The following is an 18,045-nucleotide window of genomic DNA, read 5'->3' on the forward strand; positions in this document are numbered from 1 at the left end:
CCACTTCTCTCTTCCATGTGGTAGATAAGTCCACACCATGGTTAAGTGATGCTAACCCTAGGGGCTACTCCACATGACATAAGGCAGATAATTCCTTAGGTCAAGTTGACCTTGGGTCTAGGGGTGGTCAAGTTTTAGCCACATGGCACAATCTTATGTGCCATGTCACCCTAGTTACCGAACCATGGTTATCTCTAACCAGTGCCACCTCCTACCTACCACCTCACTTGACACATGGCAATGCCAACTTATTATGACACCTCAACATCAATACTTCATAGGCACAGTATGCTTCAACACATGCACACACTGTCCACATCATCATTTTTGGGCCCTCTTGTGCTCCAAATTTTGCCATGCTTTCGAGGGTCATATCTTTTTATCCATGTGGAATTTGGAGATACTCCAAAAAGAAAAATTTCTCAGCAGCTTGTGCTCCATGCACTTGTCACCTTAGAATTGACATTTGGGATTTCCACTTTGCAGTATTTGCAGAAACCTCTTCATCGGCACCCCTCTTGATCATATCGCATCCTCTCTAAAACCAACACAAGCCAAATGAAGATAAAATCTATTTTGATGCTTTTTTATCTCGATTGACATATAGACTAGTTATAGGACTAGCTACCATAGAAGAGAGAACTCCAAAATAAGCCAAGTGAAGGCCTGCTCAAAAATTCCCAACTGGTGTCATTCCCTATGGAACCTATCATCGATATTCATCTCACACATATCGATACATGTTCCATTCTTTGACAGAGAGTAGATTCACTCTTGTTGAGTCACTTGGTAGTTTGGCTTATCAATTCAAGACAATTGCACCTTTGCACTCAAATGCCACCTTGTAAAGTCACTAGTTGATTATTTGGCATCGTGCACTACTTCTTCAAGCCTTGTAAAGCCTTTGGCTATCATTAGCACTTGGTTGCTATTTGTATACAGGGTTTTGATTCTTGGGCAAAATCACATGATGATGTCATATTTTCTTTACAAGAGTAGCAAGCTTGATGATAAAAACTATGGCAATTGGAAGTTTAAAAGCTGAACATTTTTTAGGAGAACTCCACATCTCAGACACAAAAGGATGAGTACACATGGTGGTTTCACTCTAGTGCAAGAAATCACATGACACCTAAGAAAGAATGGTTCTCTTATCTGCTTCCCAACTAGAACCCAAGAGAGAACGTCGTGATGGGGATAACGATGGGGATAACACAACCCAAAAAATTGAAGGGATCAGAAGCATACCCTTACACAGTAATGCAAGCACCACAAGGAGTATTGTAGATGCATTCTATGTCCCAACAATTGCATCAAACCTTCTCTCTATTCGACAGATGACTGAGAGTGATATGGAAGTCGTCTTCAACAAGTATGGATGCATCGTGAGAGAGATCAAGCATCTCAAATCCATCATTGCTTAGGTTTTCAAGATTGGAAGACTGTTCAAGCTTTCTTCTACTATTCTAATCCAAAGAGCCCTAATAGCTCATTATCAGAATCAAGATTCTTATTTGAGTACATTGTGGCACAAGAGGTATGGTCACCTCAACTTTAGAATCCTTGTATCCCTCAAAAAGACAAACTTGGTACATGGACTTCTACAGTTATACTTTCAAAAAGATGTATGTGAGGCTTTTTGCATGGGTAACCAATATAGACAGCCCTTTCCAACATCTTTGACTCGAAGTACTAACATCCTTCAGATTGTGCATTCAAATCTATGGGGTCTAACTACTATACCATCTCTTGGCAAGGCTTTGTACTTCATGACCTTCATTGATGATTACTCACAAAAGACTTGGGTCTACTTCTTGAAAAAGAAGATTGATGCGTTTAAAACTTTCAAAGACTTCAAAGCCTTGGTAGAAAAGCAGACTAGGAAGTACCTAAAGGTCCTCCACTGTGACAATGGAGGTGAATACAAGTCCACAAAGTTCAATGTCTTTTCCAAACATCATGGCATCACATGTCAGTTCACATGCAGATATATCCCCCAGCAAAATGGGGTTGGTGAACAAAAGACCAGGGTGATTGTAGAGTCATCTAGATGCATGCTTGATGAGAAGAATGTTCCTAGACAATATTAGGCTGAGGCATGTGACACAGTTGTGTACTTGATGAACAATGCTTCATTGCAAAACATGACGCTAGAAGAGGCATTCACAAGAACTAAGCCCTCTATTGGTCACTTGAGAGTATTTGGCTCTCTTTCTTATGCTCATGTTTCTGGTGCACTTAGGACTAAACTTGATGTCAAATCAATCAAGTGTGTTTTTCTTGGATATGTTGCAGAGTTAAAGGGATACTGACTCTATGATCCAATCAAGTAGAATTTGATTATATCCAGGGATGCTATCATTGATGAGGCTTCATCATACTTTGATAGTTCGACTATAGTTTCTACTCTGCCTCCTCTAGCAATGTCAATGATACAATAGATTTCTTTGCCTACAAAGTCAGATAGTATGTAGTCCACAATGACCACTAAGAGTAAAGGAAAAAAAAAGGTTCTTAACATAGTGGATACAAAAGCTACCATGGTCATCACTGAGATTCTTGAAAGTTCCACTTCTAATCTTAGAAGATCTACTTGTGATCAAAAGACACTTGAGAGGTGGACCTACAAGAGCAATTATGCATTCATGGCCAAAGTGATGGAATTTGATGAGCTGACCTCCTTTAAAGATGCAGTGCAAGTCTAGAGTGGAAACATGCAATGGATGAAGAGAAGAATGCCCTTTTCAAGAACCTGACTTGGACCTTGACACATCTTCTTGCAAAGAAGAAGCCCATAGGATTACAAATTCAAACTCAACTTAAATGGAGAGGTCAATAGATACAAGGCCAGGTTGGTGGCCAAGGGATATTCCCAAGAGTATGGTATAGATTATGAGAAGACCTTTGCACCAGTTGCAAAGATGACTACCGTCATGATAGCCATAGCTCTTGCAACTCACTTTGATTGGCCCATCCACTAGATGGATGTGAAGAATGCCTTCCTTAATGGTTTTTTGGATGAGGAAATCTACATGATATAGCCTCCAAGATATGCTATTAGCAGGATGGAACAAAAGGTTTGCAAGTTGTAGAAATCACTTTATGGTTTGAAACATGCTCCTCGTGCATGGAATGCAAAAATTCATGGCCACTTTTTGACATCTGGTTTTCAGCCATCAAATTCACATCCATCTCTTTACATTAGAATGACTACAGAGGGGATCCTTCTTGTACTGCTTCATGTTGATGACTTGATCATCACTGGCTCCAATGGACATCTCATCTCAGAAGCAAAGAGTTAGCTTACCTTAGGTGACATGAAGGATATGCGAGAACTCCATGATTTTCTTGGGATAAAAATATGGATAAGTGCCATAGGGATTACACTTTCTTAGGGCAAGTACACTCAAAAGGTACTTAAGCAATTTCACCTACATGACTGCAAGTCACTGCCTACTCCTAGGAATGCAATATCAAGTTGTCACCCCTTGACACTTCTCCGGCTTCAAATCCTCTACAGTATAAACAACTCATTGGCAGCTTGATCTACTCGACTATCACTAGGCTAAACATATCATATGCAGCTGGTGTGCTCAGCCAATTCATGCAAAATCCTACGAAGACTCACCTCCTTGCAGCGAAGAGAGTACTCACATACCTTCATGGTACATGGGATCATGGAATACATTATTCCAAGTCATTTCAACTTACACTTCCATGGATACACATATGATGATTGGGCAAGAAGTGTAAATGATAGAAGATCGACTAGTGGGATATCGTTTTAGTCTTGGCTCCATAGATTTGTCATGGCAAAGCAAGAAACAACCAACAATGGCATTGTCTTCCACCAAGGCAGAATATAAAGGATTCACCAATGCAACATGTGAAGCAATTTGGTTCACAAGGCTTCTTTCAGATATTGAGATACTTTATAGACGCTCTACTATGCTCTATTCAGATAATATGAGTAGCATTCAACTAGCAAGAACCCAATGTTTCATGCCAGAACAAAACACCTTGAAGTGCATTCACTTTTTTTGTGAGAAAGTTCTTAATAAAGAAATCAACTTGATACATTGTCTGACACACAAACAGGTTGCAAATATCTTCACCAAGCCAAGAGTGGGAAGTGAAGGTTAAGTTGTACACCCTTGTACATTCTTTTTCCTACTGTGCTATTTTTGCACTCTTGTGCATCCTTTCTAATCTTTATTTCTGTTGCCATTATGCAACATTTAGAAAATCCAAAAATTGTGTTTTGTAAATCACCCTTTTCTTATGTAGTGCAATTTAAGAGGGGGTGTTGAGAATAAAGTGTAAATTGCACCATAAGGGTTATGGGACAAATCCTAACCCTAATCCTAAGGTGTCCATGTATATATTCCTATTTTCCATGCAATACAAGTCATTGTATAGTTAGTGTATAGTGAGTAATCTTGTGTGCACTCCTCTCTCTCTCGCTCTCACTTTTACTATCATATGGTGCATCTTAAATATCCAAATATACAGCATGCCTCCTTAATTCATATCTCCATGTTAATCCATGTAAATATCTTAAGACTAACTCTTAGTAATAACATTGTAGGCAAATAAATAAAATCCCATCCAATATACTATACTCACATCTTTCCAAGGAAAATCCACCCCTTCTCAATGAATCTACTCCATGGAAATCTACACTGATAACAATATAAGTAATAGGTAGCCAAAAAATGCTAAAGTCTTAATTAAAGTCTTCATGTTAACCAAGCTAAAGTAAAGAGTAATAAATATGTATAACCATATATAATCCTTTTACCAAAGCTCATTGAACATATTAAATGTCAATCAATGGCTTTACATGGTACAAACCCATCCATGGCCTCAAATAAAAGGTCCACAAATCAACAATTATAGCGTGCATATACATGAACATTTTCCCTTCTTTGATACTTTAGTAAAACCATGTCATAAATGTAACTAATGCTAAAACATAACATTATTATCCAAGTATTACATAAAGAATGTAGTTGCATGATGAATACTGTTCAAGGTGAATATTCAAACATTCCCCAAGATTGTTTGCAAGGGTCTCGAAAGTGTTACTGAACCCAAAAAAATTCCACAAGGGGAAGTGTGTGTGTGTGTGTGTGTGTGAATACTTCAGTATCCCATCCAGTAAAGGAACCATATATTTATTTCCAAGTAATATAACCAATATTTGAAATAAGAGTTTAACTTCGAAAAGATACATATAATCCAAAGAATTAAATTGATTCTTGCTAAAGTGCAAAAAAATTTTGATTTTTGATGAAATCCACAGCATGTTACAATGTAGCTTTAAGGGGTCGCCAAGATAGTCGTGTATTTGATAATCATTATTCGAGGATGGAAGAACTATACTTGCCAACCAACCAAAAAATAACCAAAGTTAGAACTTTGAAAATTATTTAGGTGATAGGTATCCAAGCGTCCTTCCCTTGCGTGTTATTGCTGTCACGAATAATACTTATAAAAAACAACAAGTACCCATGCTTTATACAAAAAGGGGGTTAGAATGTATAACAATGAAAGTAGTCAACATTAAATTAAATTCCTAGCCTTCCATAAAGGAGGCATGATAAACATAAGCGAAAAAAAGCCTACCATATAGGAGGCACAATAATTTAAAGGTTAGTGTACTATTTTTCTAGCCTACCATACAGGAGGCTTTAAGAGAATTAATGTAGTTGCAAAACCATCCATATAGGAGGTACAATATTTGTTAAGAAATTAAAAATAATTAACAAGCCTACCATTAAGGAGGCACACTAAACATTCAAAATATTGGCAACATAGTCTCCTCTCTTGTTTTTTTTTGGGGGAAAAGACATGAAGTAACATTAAATGTTAACTAGGTGTAATTCAAATGCCAATACTACATTGTGTCCATGAAACCAAAAGCATAGTTAAAGTAAGAGCTACATGGGTGACAAGTAAGATAGCATAGCCCCTTGTCTATTTATTGTACAATTAATCAAAGAAAATCCCAAGAAGCAAAGCTAATAACTGCAACAACACCATTATTTTAATTGTGTCTTGGCATTTCTAGCGAGGTATGGTCTAGTCCTAATAATTCCACCACATCTTTCAAACTCTTTACGATCTTCCTCCATTTTGTGGTTGATGAAGGCAATTTTGGCAGGGTCCCGATTAGCGGACATTCTAGCGGTCTTCTTATATATCGGGATGTTTGGTCCCAACTTTGTCTGGAAATAGTCATAAAGAGTTAACGGAATAATTTATAATAAAGAAAAAGAATTTTATTCTATATCACAACTATAAGACAACCTTTTTAATTAAATGAATATAATTCATAACTTAAGACATTACAAAAGCGAAATGGAAAGAATTTAAGAAGTAAGCTTAGCATTTAAAATAATATTTATTGGTGTGTGTGGGGGAAAGCATGTTTGATCACATATATATAAAAAAAAGGGGGGGTTTTTAAAGAAAAGTGAAGGATAAAAGAAAGGGGGATTTAAGAGGTAAGTGTGGAAGAGAGCGGGTTAGTACTGCTAACCAAAGGTTAGCTTAAAGCAAAGCAGGTTGGGTGAAAATATAACGGATGCATGCAGGACACATGGCAAGGGGGCTCAAAGCAATGGGGTAAGTAACTATGAGGGAAGGGACCTATATCTAAAACGATAGCTTACCAAGCAACGTGCCACCTTACAATAGTCTCTACGCGAAGGCATACACAGTCCGCAAGTAACACACGACACAGATCTGGGACAAAACACATAATACATACATCCAGACCGATGAATACTACACCTAGACTATCTAAAGCTATAGCTAGGACAAGGACCAAGTAGCACACAATAGCTACCTATTGCTTATTGTGATAGGAGACTTTCAAAAAAGAGGGAGTAGACCTACTATAGGCAAAGTTAGCATTTAGATCAGATGAGGCACAGAACATTGTTTACCCGCGATGGTGAAAAGGTAAGTCAAAACTCCTAGTCTCTACAAGTAGATGATAAGACAGAAACTACAAGAGGGAGTTTTCCTATTCTATGAAGAGGCAATAGATAGACTCAGAGAGGGGAGCAAGGCCATATAAAGGAGTAGGCGCATGACACCGCATCATCGAATCGACGTAAGTACAAAGTAACCATAACCTAACTCCACAGCCAATGCTATAGAGACTAGCATGCTACGTGAGTGCATTATAAGGGGAATACAACCAAGCATATTTCCATACGAGATTCTGTGACGGTAATGAAGGGGATCAAGGACAGTGTAGGAAATGCATATATCAACAATATAATCAATGAAAGTACTTTGCAGGAGTAAAACACGTAGGGGTTGCGTATTTGAGTGGAGTGGAGAAGGTGGGGAATAATGAGGTCAATGGAAGCAATAGAGAAGGCAAAAGCACTTGAGGTGTTGACATGTTTGAAGGAAGGGGAACCACCGTACTCGTCATAAGGTTGGAGGGGGATAGAGAGAAGGTAGAGCTTAGGAAGAGAAGCTGAGTCGGCACCAGAGATAGCTAGTGAGTAGGAGGCAGCTAAGGAAGTGGGACTAGGTAGTGGAATGGGGAGTCCTAAGTAGCTAAGTGCCACCAAACAATTGAAGGTGCCTCCAAGGGTATGTATATTAGTGATGATTCTCGTAACATGATTAACAACTAAACATGTTTAGTGTTTTAAGTATAGTTTATACACTTTAAACATGTTTAGTTTTTAAATTGTAGTTAATGCACATTAATATCCATTAGTAAAAACAGGGGGAATAAAAAATGGGGTTAAGAACTTACAAGACCAATAGTTTAAAAGAAAAAATTAAATTCGTGAATGCTATATGCCTATTATCAAGGTATGCCTGAGCAAATGTCAATTTATTGAAAAAAAGGGGTTTTGCTTGCATAGCATCAATAAACCGTAATCTTTTAGATAATAGAGGGTACCAATGGACTTAGGAGTCAATGCAAAAAGCTGCCTTTTGCATCAATATTTGCAAAGAGACAATGAAATCTAGGTGAGCTGCAATCAAACTAGCAAATATATTAGTTTTGCAAAACATGGAGGGTGCTAGAGTGTGAGTATGTTTGTTAGGATTAGTTAATAGGTGTACGTATATGTGTGTGTGTGTGTGTGTGTGTGTGTGTGTGTGTGTGTGTGTGTGTGTGTGTGTGTGTGTGTGTGTGCATGTGTGTGTATTATTCACTAGAAAAGAATTCGAGGCATGAAGCTAAACGCTAGGCATGGCGACGCTCGAGGGCGATGGAGGAAAAGGGAACGTGAGGGAAGAAGCATTAACATAGGTGGGGAAAAAAGATTAAGAGGGGTGGGAATGAAGAGAGGGACTATGGCACAAGGGGGAAGGAAGAGGGGGAAAAGGAGCATGTACATGATGGGAGGTGGAATGTAAAGATGGAGACATCAAGGGAAGAGAGTCATGCTTTATTGGAAAGATGGGGGGGAAGTCAAAGTACTAGCTAGGTGGCTTTACAAGAATGAGCATCTTCCATCAAGGAATAGCCCCCTCCTTTTATAGCCAAGAGAGGGGGTCTCTCCCAATAAATGCATCCTCCCACCTGCATGGTGTGTGTGGAAGAGTGTCCCATGTGGGCTAGGCAATTACGCACTCTCAATTGTGTGCGACAACCCTTTACCTCAAATTTCCACATACATCAAGCCCCATATCCTGTCTAAGATACTCCTTTGGCCTCTTTCCAATTTTATAATACGTTCAAACATCTAGGAGGACAAGTGGAGGATTGGCACAAGGAATCTTGCCACCTCATCCTAGTTTCCCATTATTTAACTTGCATTCTTGGACTTTCTACACCCCCCCACATGGGCCTATCCTACATGGAGGGAATAATCCAATATAATATCCATCTCCACATATTTTATATTACTTCTCCCATGGTCCTTGGGCCATATCTCGGCATGGGACTACCTAGGTGGAGGGGTGGTGCATCGAGGACCCATGCCACTTATCATTTTATATTATTACTACCATGGGTTATGTACAACACACCTTATGGGTCCTCTTACATGGAAGGGTGGCACATGGTCATACCTTGCCACCTCAACCTTGGGCCTTATGCACACCATATTTTATTATACTATTACCACACATACAAGCACACACACATATTTATGCCTTTTACTTTGGTCAAATTTATCCAAAACAGTATGTAAGAGTATGTAGCTTGTGTGTGTGTGTGTGTGTGTGTGTGTGCACGTGTGCGTGAGCATATCCCATGCCTTTTTTGATGTCTTGACTGCGTTGAGCTATCCTAGCATGACATCTTGCACATTTTGCTTGGTCAGGTGATGTGTGTACTTATCTTTCTTATCCCATTCTGCCTATGCTTGAGCAATGGCAGGATCTGCTACAGGTGCGAAAACTGTTTGTGTGCTGGAGATCCTATGACAACAGGTGGAGTAGAGCTACTACTGGTTGGATCGTCCAATGGTCTAGGTGTAGATCCATTGACATACTCCCATGTGTAGCTGGAGATCCTGTGACAATAGGTGGAGTAGAGCTACTACTGGTTGGATCGTCCAATGGTCTAGGCGTAGATCCATTGTCATACTCCCATTTGTCCTAAAATATAAGAATGGTCTCCATTCGATATTTCCATGTGCCGTAATTGGAGTTGTCTAGCTTAGCAGATGCCTCCAGATTGAGGTTGCTAGTCGTAGACATGGTGCAAGAAATGTACTCAAAGTGTCGTGAAAATCACTATCTGAATCAACTGCAAAACACTGATTGTAGCAAGTGAAATATGAACTATCCATGAAGGTAGAACTACAATATATAATCCAATCAGAATTACAAGGCTTGTGGCAAATGATGTGGGGAATAGCCAAGAGGCTTTACAAGGCTGAAATGATGTGCACAATGCCATGAAATAGCCAAATAGGCTTTACAATGATGGCATGTGTGTGTGAAATCAAATCATGTGCTATCTGCCCACTGATCAATCGGCAGTGCCTTTGAACACTCTGAAGTTTGCTCACTAAACTGATGAATGTCAGGTTTGAGGTAATGTGATGATGTGAAACCGTATGTGAGCATAGGGATTGACTCCAAGTAGGTATTAGTCGGGAATTTGGGGCATGGCTTAGATTGGCAACTTGGAGGAATTCAAAGCGTCTCCTTTATGGTGATCTAGTCTACTCTGATCTAGATTAATACCAACCGTCGATCGATGAAAGAACAATAAATAATTTCTTTTCTTTGGTTCTTTTTATGTGCTAGGTCAAATGCGTCGATGTAGAGGCTAATGTGCATGTAGGAAGTGGATTTGTCAGTGAGGCTCAAAAGTGAGTGATACTTGCATCAAAATGTGTGCCTGATGTAATGAGCATGTAGAGCACAAAAAATTGATTGTTCCACCTTTTTGTAGGACCCTTAAATTCCTTCTAGATCAACAGATATAGCTTGATCTAGGTGGAGGGGCAAAAAAGAGTGAAAATGCACAGTGATGATGTGGCAAGTGGAGTCACATGCAGAAATGAAGAACTGTGCCTGTGAAGGGACAAGGGTGCCCAACTGGCACTGATGAGGTGTCACTACTAAGATGGTAGGTTATTGGGCCTGCTGAGGTGGCAGGTGACTTGGTCTGCTAAGGTGGCAATTGTATCTTCCTATTGATGTGGCAATGCACAGGGGCTAATGACATGGCAAGAGAGTGTGCTGATGTGGCCACATAAGATGCCATGTGGCATCGTGGCCAACTATGATGATGTGGTGCCAACATGGCCAGCTACTTGTTGCTGACATGGACGGGGTGACATGGTCTTGCTTACGAGGCATTGTGGATAAGGCTACCACATGGCAGTGTCTTGACCACACCTTGGCTAGGCTCCATTATCTACCACATGGGCTAACCAAGGATAGGCTCCTTTATCTGCCACGTGGCCTAAAGTCTCAATCTTTGAAGCTCTGAGATGAAGCAATAATGAATGGCGATGGAGCTCGAAAGACATCCATGGAGCTGCTATCGAATGAAGTTGTGTGGGAGCTTCTCGCATCCAAGTCATTGAAGAGGCAGTCAGGCATGGAGACCTTATAGAGCTTCATTTAGGAGCTTGCCGTGGTATGCGGTTGCAAGTCATATGGCGACTGAGCGTAGAAGTTGCCGATCGTGGATGGAGGAGCTTCGCAAGTCCCTAGAGGACAGTGGAGAAGCTGTTGCTCTTTGCCTCATGGTGTAGTAGCCCATTGGGCATCTGTGAGTGGGCATTGTGGACTATGAAAGGCATTGCTCACTAGGAGCTCACGGATTAGCTTGCATGTGCTGTGTAGGAAGTCATTGGTTGTGTAGCCCATTGCTTCATTGATGGCATTTGGAGAGGTCGTTGAGGATGCAATTGCTTGCTGAGCCGTTGGAGTCGTGGCTGGAGCCATTGGAGTCAACCGTCATTGTAGCTTTTGTTGAAGCTCCAATCGATGGAGTAGCCTGTTGCTAGTGTTTCAACTACTGGAGTCGAGGTCATGTAGGAGCTATAGCCTTTGAAGCATCCTTGCTCGTCGATGTGTAGGAGGTCTGGAGTTGCAGACCATGGCTGTGAAGCGTGGCATGGAGAAGCTTGGGTGTTGGAAGCTGCAGAGTCGACTAAGAGATGGCTTGCATGGGCCATTGCATGAAGGCGTTGAAGTTTTGGAGCTCAATGGAGCTGTTGGATACTACCGGCTAGAGAGGTTATGTCTTGCGTATGTACTTGTAGTAGAGCTTCAGGCTCTTTCTCCCTCTCGAAAGCTTTTCTCTCAAAACTAGTAGAGCTTCGGGCTCTCTCTCTCAAACAATAGAGCAAACTTAAGGATATCTCAGCAAATCTCAACAAGGCTTCTCTCACAATCTCTCGCAAAGGGAAACTAGAGGAAAGTCCCAAGAAAGAGGAAAGTCTCGTAGCAAATCCAGGGAATGGAACATTGAGTGTCAACATTGTGGCAAGAAGGGCCACATGAAAAAGGATTGCTACAAGCAATGCAGACCCAGTTACAAAAGAAAACTTTATGTCACCTACCCCCACTATGTCACATGCATAGTTATTTCCAAGATGCGCACAACCTGTCTTTCCACTATCATAAGTGAAGAACCAATCCCTATGGGGAGAAACATGGAATGAAGCACCAAAATCCAAAATCCAATCCTGGGAATATGCATCATTTGAAGTGGCAGGTAGACTAGACATGAAGAGAACGTCATTGTCACTATCATCAGTGACTACATTGATCTTCTCGATGTTCTCTCTCTCTCTCTCTTGTTACAACCACTTGGGCCCATCTGGCACCAAGGCATATACTAATCCTTTCCACACTCCTTTATCTCAAAATGGCTCTCTTGTTTTATCCATACATGGGATCCAAATGGCCCTTGTATTATCTTGGCCAATTCAAGCGATCCCAATGACCATGGATCCATTTGTGGCTTAAAACCTGTAGGGTTTGGATAGTACAAATTTGTTAACATGGTCAATGGATGTTAACATGCCCCCCTTCCTGTTCATAATCCATCTGTGGATTGTGTTCAATATATGATGTCAACTTTGATGGCATTGCTCATGAATGAAGCATTAGTCGAGCTTCCTACGAGAGATGTGGCAAAAGGGATGGAGAGGCTTCCAAAAATGTGTCTCGAACATATCTTCAATTGTCTGGATGTGATGTCCATGAAGATTTTGGACATGTATGTAGAACCGCATGACTTGAGGGAATGAAGGGCCCTTGAATATGATTTTCGCTTGCAATTGGAGCTCTTCTATGGGCAAAGCTTGGCCTAGCAAATCCCTTAGTAAAATAATCAACATGCAGAAAAAATGCATTGTGGTTACCACAGTTGGATTTGGTACTGATGCAAAGGTTGAACTCCTCCATCAGGGCAGCTAGAGCTAGGAAAGAGCTGGCTGCAGGGAAATCAAAGCATGGAAAATTGTATACTAAATTTGGATCAGCATCACGCATCTTTTCAAAGTCTGGCCACCTCCAGCAATGGCATAGGGGCACAAATGTTGGGTCAATTTGCCGTTCAAGCCCCGCGTAGTAATATATTGTCCGAAAAGCTACATGCTTTAAAATTTGTATGTACCATTAAGGTCAGAGTCTGGGATTAGTACTTCTTGGGGTACTAGCTTATAATTTGGCTGGGTGTAGCCCCCTCGAGTATCTAACGTGGTCCGACTGCCACTTATGGAAGATGCGCTCTAAATGAGTTCTGTTAGAACCCTCACCTCCATGATGTCTTTTCGAGAGAGATGAAAGCTTTAGCTTCCCTTTCCATCTGTTAACATTCACCACATCCTTGGCCGTTCAAAAGGAAGTAATGTCCTCATACCATGTCTCATGGTATAGTGTGGAGTCTTGCAGCTGGTCTTGTTCTTCTGGTGGTGGCTGTTGTGTGACTTCTTCTTCTGGCTCTTCATCATAGGGACCTTTGATATATGAGAAGAGCATGGCTTTGAGAACATTATACTAGTGCTTGGTACCCATGTCCTCTTGTCTTTCTCCATCAAGAGATCATGTCTGCAGATCCTCTACTTTATGCTATGAGGTGGAAGGCTAAGTGGTGGTGCATGTGCTTGTGTGTGTGCCTGTGATGGTCGAGTTTGGTCCTATGCCAGATGCTATGTTGGGATGTGAGGCAGAAGGTGTTGGTGGGGCGGATGAAACAATGTTCCAAGCCAAGTCCATATCTTGGTCCTGGACTTCAATGGGCTAGGCTACATGTGAGTCATCAAACTAGCTCAAGCCAATTTGAAGCATATTTTGTAGAGCATTTATGATATTATTGTGACGAACAATGATGCTAGTCGGTGGATACCACTTCCTTACTGTCCTAAATAAGCAATGGAGAAAAAAATTGGCTTTAGTGTGACCGCATGCATGCATCCATTCCAAACTTCGTTGGATTATTTTTGGGATTGCAGGGAAGGTCTTCAAGGGCATTAGGCTTAACTAGATCTAGTAATGGCATAGTCATCAGATATTTTGTGGTCTCTGAGCACTCTGCACCATGCCATAAAATTGTATACAGTTGGGTGATAGTAAAGGGTCAAGATATTCATATCTTCATTTAGAACTAAGTCTTCATGGAAGTAGGCCATTACTAGGAGCGGATGTGTAGGCTTCAATGGAGTGGTGGAAGGCTCATTGAGGTCATGCAAGGTGAGTGTATTTGAAAAATCTATATTGTGGGGGAGTAGTGCAACCGTGAGTGTGTGCAGGAAATAAGTGTATGTGTCGTGAATGGTGCATGGAGTGAAGCAAAGGATGAAAGCTCAGGTCAATGTTTCTTGTAGCCTATCGTGGAGGTGATCCTGGTATTGGAGAAGAAGAAGCCAACACTATTTGAAGGGCCGCCTGCAATGCTTGGACTTGTTGGTGCTCTCTTTGCTGAGCCACCACATGGAGTTGTGAAATTAGGATGGCCTATTGTTGTACCTGTAACTCTAGTGCCTACTTTTCCTCCCATACCCATGCATGTTGTTGTTGCTTGAGTTTGGCCTGTTGCCACAATGCATCGTATAGTCAGCCTAGAGATTGTCTGTCCTTGACCTTTCCGTGGCCAAGGCTTCCTGTGTCTAAAGGAGCTCTTATTTGAACTTTTTTCCCACTTCAATTTCCTGTAGCTTAGTGTCTTCGCAAACCAATCATTCTCGAGTTTGGCCTATTCCCACAATGCATCATATCCTTGACCTTTCTGTGGCCAGGGCTTCCTATGTCTAAAGGAGCTCCTGTTTGAACTTTTTTCCCACTTCAATTTCCTATAGCTTAGTGTCTTCACAAACCAATCATTTTGCATGTTCCTTTTGGAGTGTGGCCATTGTTTGGTTGAGCCACTACGAGAGCTATAGAATTTCTTCATGTTGCAAGCAGAAGGCTTGTTGTTACCACCTGTGTAGGGCATTCTAGGCTGCCACACTTAGTGCTAAGATCGATTGGAGGAAGGTCATCTCCTTTACATCAATGTTGTTGTCCCCTCTTAGTAAATCTGTGTACCCTTCACGGGAGGTGCATGAGGTGGACGTGCAGTACTCCAAAGCTTGTTGGTACACATTTGGAATGTAGGGTACTTGGAGAGGATTTTGCTCTTTAGGTTCTCTTTGTTGCAATGGAGGCGGCAATGGATTTGGCTCATGCGGGTCCTGAGTTAAATCTGTGATTTCATCATTGGGTCCAATGGGCCTCTTGAGTCTATGTTCTCGTTCTATGAATTCTTGTGACTCAGCTGCATTTTCTTGTTCTTCCTATTGCTGCCTTAAGAGTTCCGGATGCGTCAATTTTACGAGCAAAAACCTATGAGCAGGTTTATCCGAGCGTGTTTTTCAAGAGATTTTTAAAAATGTTTTTCTTTAGGAAACATGGTTTTTATACTTTTATTTTCACTAGAACTAGATCCCTTTATCATAAAAATATACAGACTAGTCACTCATTCATTTTTACACAACATAATTTTCTTATTTAGAGACATCCCTTTGTACCCCTGTTATTACCTTAAAAAAGTGTTGATTCCTTTAAGAAACATTCCTCATAATCACTCTCAATGTAATAATACTATGCATATATAATTACTTATTAACACATTTATATCATATGGCAATATCTTTTTAGTGTTTTTATAGCATATTTATGGACATGTTTCTAAAGAAGTTTAAATTACTATAAATAAGTATTAACTTGGGCTTATATATCACTCTCATAAAATACATGTAATATTTAATACTATATATGGAAGATTTTCCAAAATATAACTTCATAGATGTGCTCAAATGGGGTGTTCTGATCAATTTGAGTGGTTGAATGACTATATTTGGACATTGGATATGAAAGTTATGTCACTTTTAAAAGTGCTGTCCAAGGTAGTTTCGCCAGCGAAACTACCTTGGGAGACTTGCTTCAAAGGGGTTTCGCTGGCGAAACTACCTGGATGGCTTGCTTCAATGAGTTTTCTTTGAAGAAACTCTTTCATGTAGATAGGTTGAGAGAGGGTTTTCAATGTCACCCCCTATTAAGTAAAAGTTGTAAGAAGGATCATAAGGGAATTTTCATAGAGAAGTCTACTCTACATGTGGGTTTCTTCAAAAGCCATCCCATTATGCTCTCACCATTCCTACAGATTCACCTAAAGATTTTTGTATAAAATAGGCATTGCTATAATACTTTGCATATTTCTAAGTGAAACTATGTTTTCTTCTGATCGATTTTTGCCATATTTATGCATAGTTGGAAGCTTTTTTTTTCCTTCGCTCGGACGCTCGGAAGATTTCGCTCAGAAAATGCTCGTCCCCAAGAGTTCCTGCGCCTGTTTCTCAACCTCCTCTCTTTGTTGCTAGGCTGTTGCCTCTGCTTGGAGCTTCCTTGTGACCTCCTCTTTCTAGATTTTATTGGTTGTTTTGTCTTCTTGGTCTTTGTTGGTTATCTCACGGATCTCCTTCACCTTGGCCCATTGGATAAGGATGTAGGGAAGGAGGTGCTTTTAGGAGCTTCCCTCGAGTTTGCAAACAGATTGGGATGAGGGGCTACTAATATTGGGAAGGTGTCATCTCTGAAGTTCAACTAATTGGCCCTTTGCTCTGGCCCTCTTCCCTTCAGGACTAGGAGACCAATACCCAGGTACCCAGGGTCCAGAAGTTCTTGAGAAGAAGGGTTCCCCCTCATAGAACTGTAAGTGTGGCCCTCAGGGTCCCTCAGCTGATGTAGGTAGGGGGTTACTGGGTGCAATACCGGATACGGTGGTTGGTGGTGGGTCTTGCTGTTCCTCAGCCACTCTATTTTGCTTGGCAAATGGATTGATTTGGTCAAGTCATCCAAGCCCAACCATCCCATGAGATTGGACAATTACTCCCTTATTCACGAGGATGTGGTGGATGAGATGGGGGATCTTACTGAGAGTTGGGAGCCATAGAGGCTATTAGATTTAAGTTTATGTTTTCTTCCATCTCCATGTCAAAGCGCATAGCGTCCTCTGAACTTGAGGATTCTATGTGCATGGAACCTTGCACCGAATATGAGATTAAGGTTGAGATCCTGGATTATACTGAAAGTGTGGCACTAGTTGAACCGGTTAGGCCATTGTTGGAAGTGCTATCCTTCGGTTCGGGTTCAAGTCCTATCACCCTTCTAGACCTCAGGTGCATTTGTCACCTGCTTTGCCTAGCTACCTTGTCAAAATTAGTTACTACGCCTTCTTGGACCTTAACGCACCAGTCGTCGATGTGTTAACCTTCTCGTAGCGACTTAGGGATTTGCTGCTTGTCTTTCATTGCATTAATAATATAGTAACAATGACTAAGTATAGCAATGACTGATTATAATAGCGATGACTGATTATAGCAACGATGATAATTATAGCAGCGCGATTGATTATAGCAGCAATTGATTAAGCCACTGTGTTACCAATAAAGCAACGGGTCCTCAATCGATGTGCTAGCATTAAAGCGGGGTTGACCTCTACTAGCATTAAAGCAGGGCTTGACCTCTACTAGCATTAAAGTAAGGGTTAACCTCTGAAATGACAGCTGTGAGTTCATAAATTGCCACGTGGAGCTAGATGAGGTGGGTGGGGGGTAGGTGGCCAACTGTTAGTACCTGTATCAGTCATTGCGTTATATAGCATCGACTTATTCAGTCATTGCTTATATAGCAGCAGCGACTCCTAGTCTCTGGCATAGTCGCCATTTGGTTTTTGATGCTCCCTGGAGATTTTGAAGTTTCTAGTATTCAAGATCTAAGGGAGCCAATGGAAACTACACTACCTAACCTACCTACTTCAACCAAAAAAGCACAAAACACCACCACTTGAAAGCATCAAAATGAGGAATTTTGATGGTGGTGGTTGAGAACACACTCTTGTGCCAACTTGAATTGATTCAAACACATTTTTGTGTGTTTGTGATTGAAATGCGACTCCATACATACCTTAGCAATCATCCCTACTAGCTACTCCTACAATATGGCAAAAAACACTCTATGTATGGAAATGGCAGTTTCTACTATTCCTACACCAAAACCACTCTCATCTCCATCCAAACTAGCATGTATTCTGTTGAAGTAGCA

Source organism: Dipteris shenzhenensis, chromosome 9, assembly GCF_047967505.1.
Source record: "Dipteris shenzhenensis isolate YYH24624 ecotype China chromosome 9, Dip_SZ_1.0, whole genome shotgun sequence".
In the NCBI taxonomy this organism is placed as follows: domain Eukaryota; kingdom Viridiplantae; phylum Streptophyta; class Polypodiopsida; order Gleicheniales; family Dipteridaceae; genus Dipteris; species Dipteris shenzhenensis.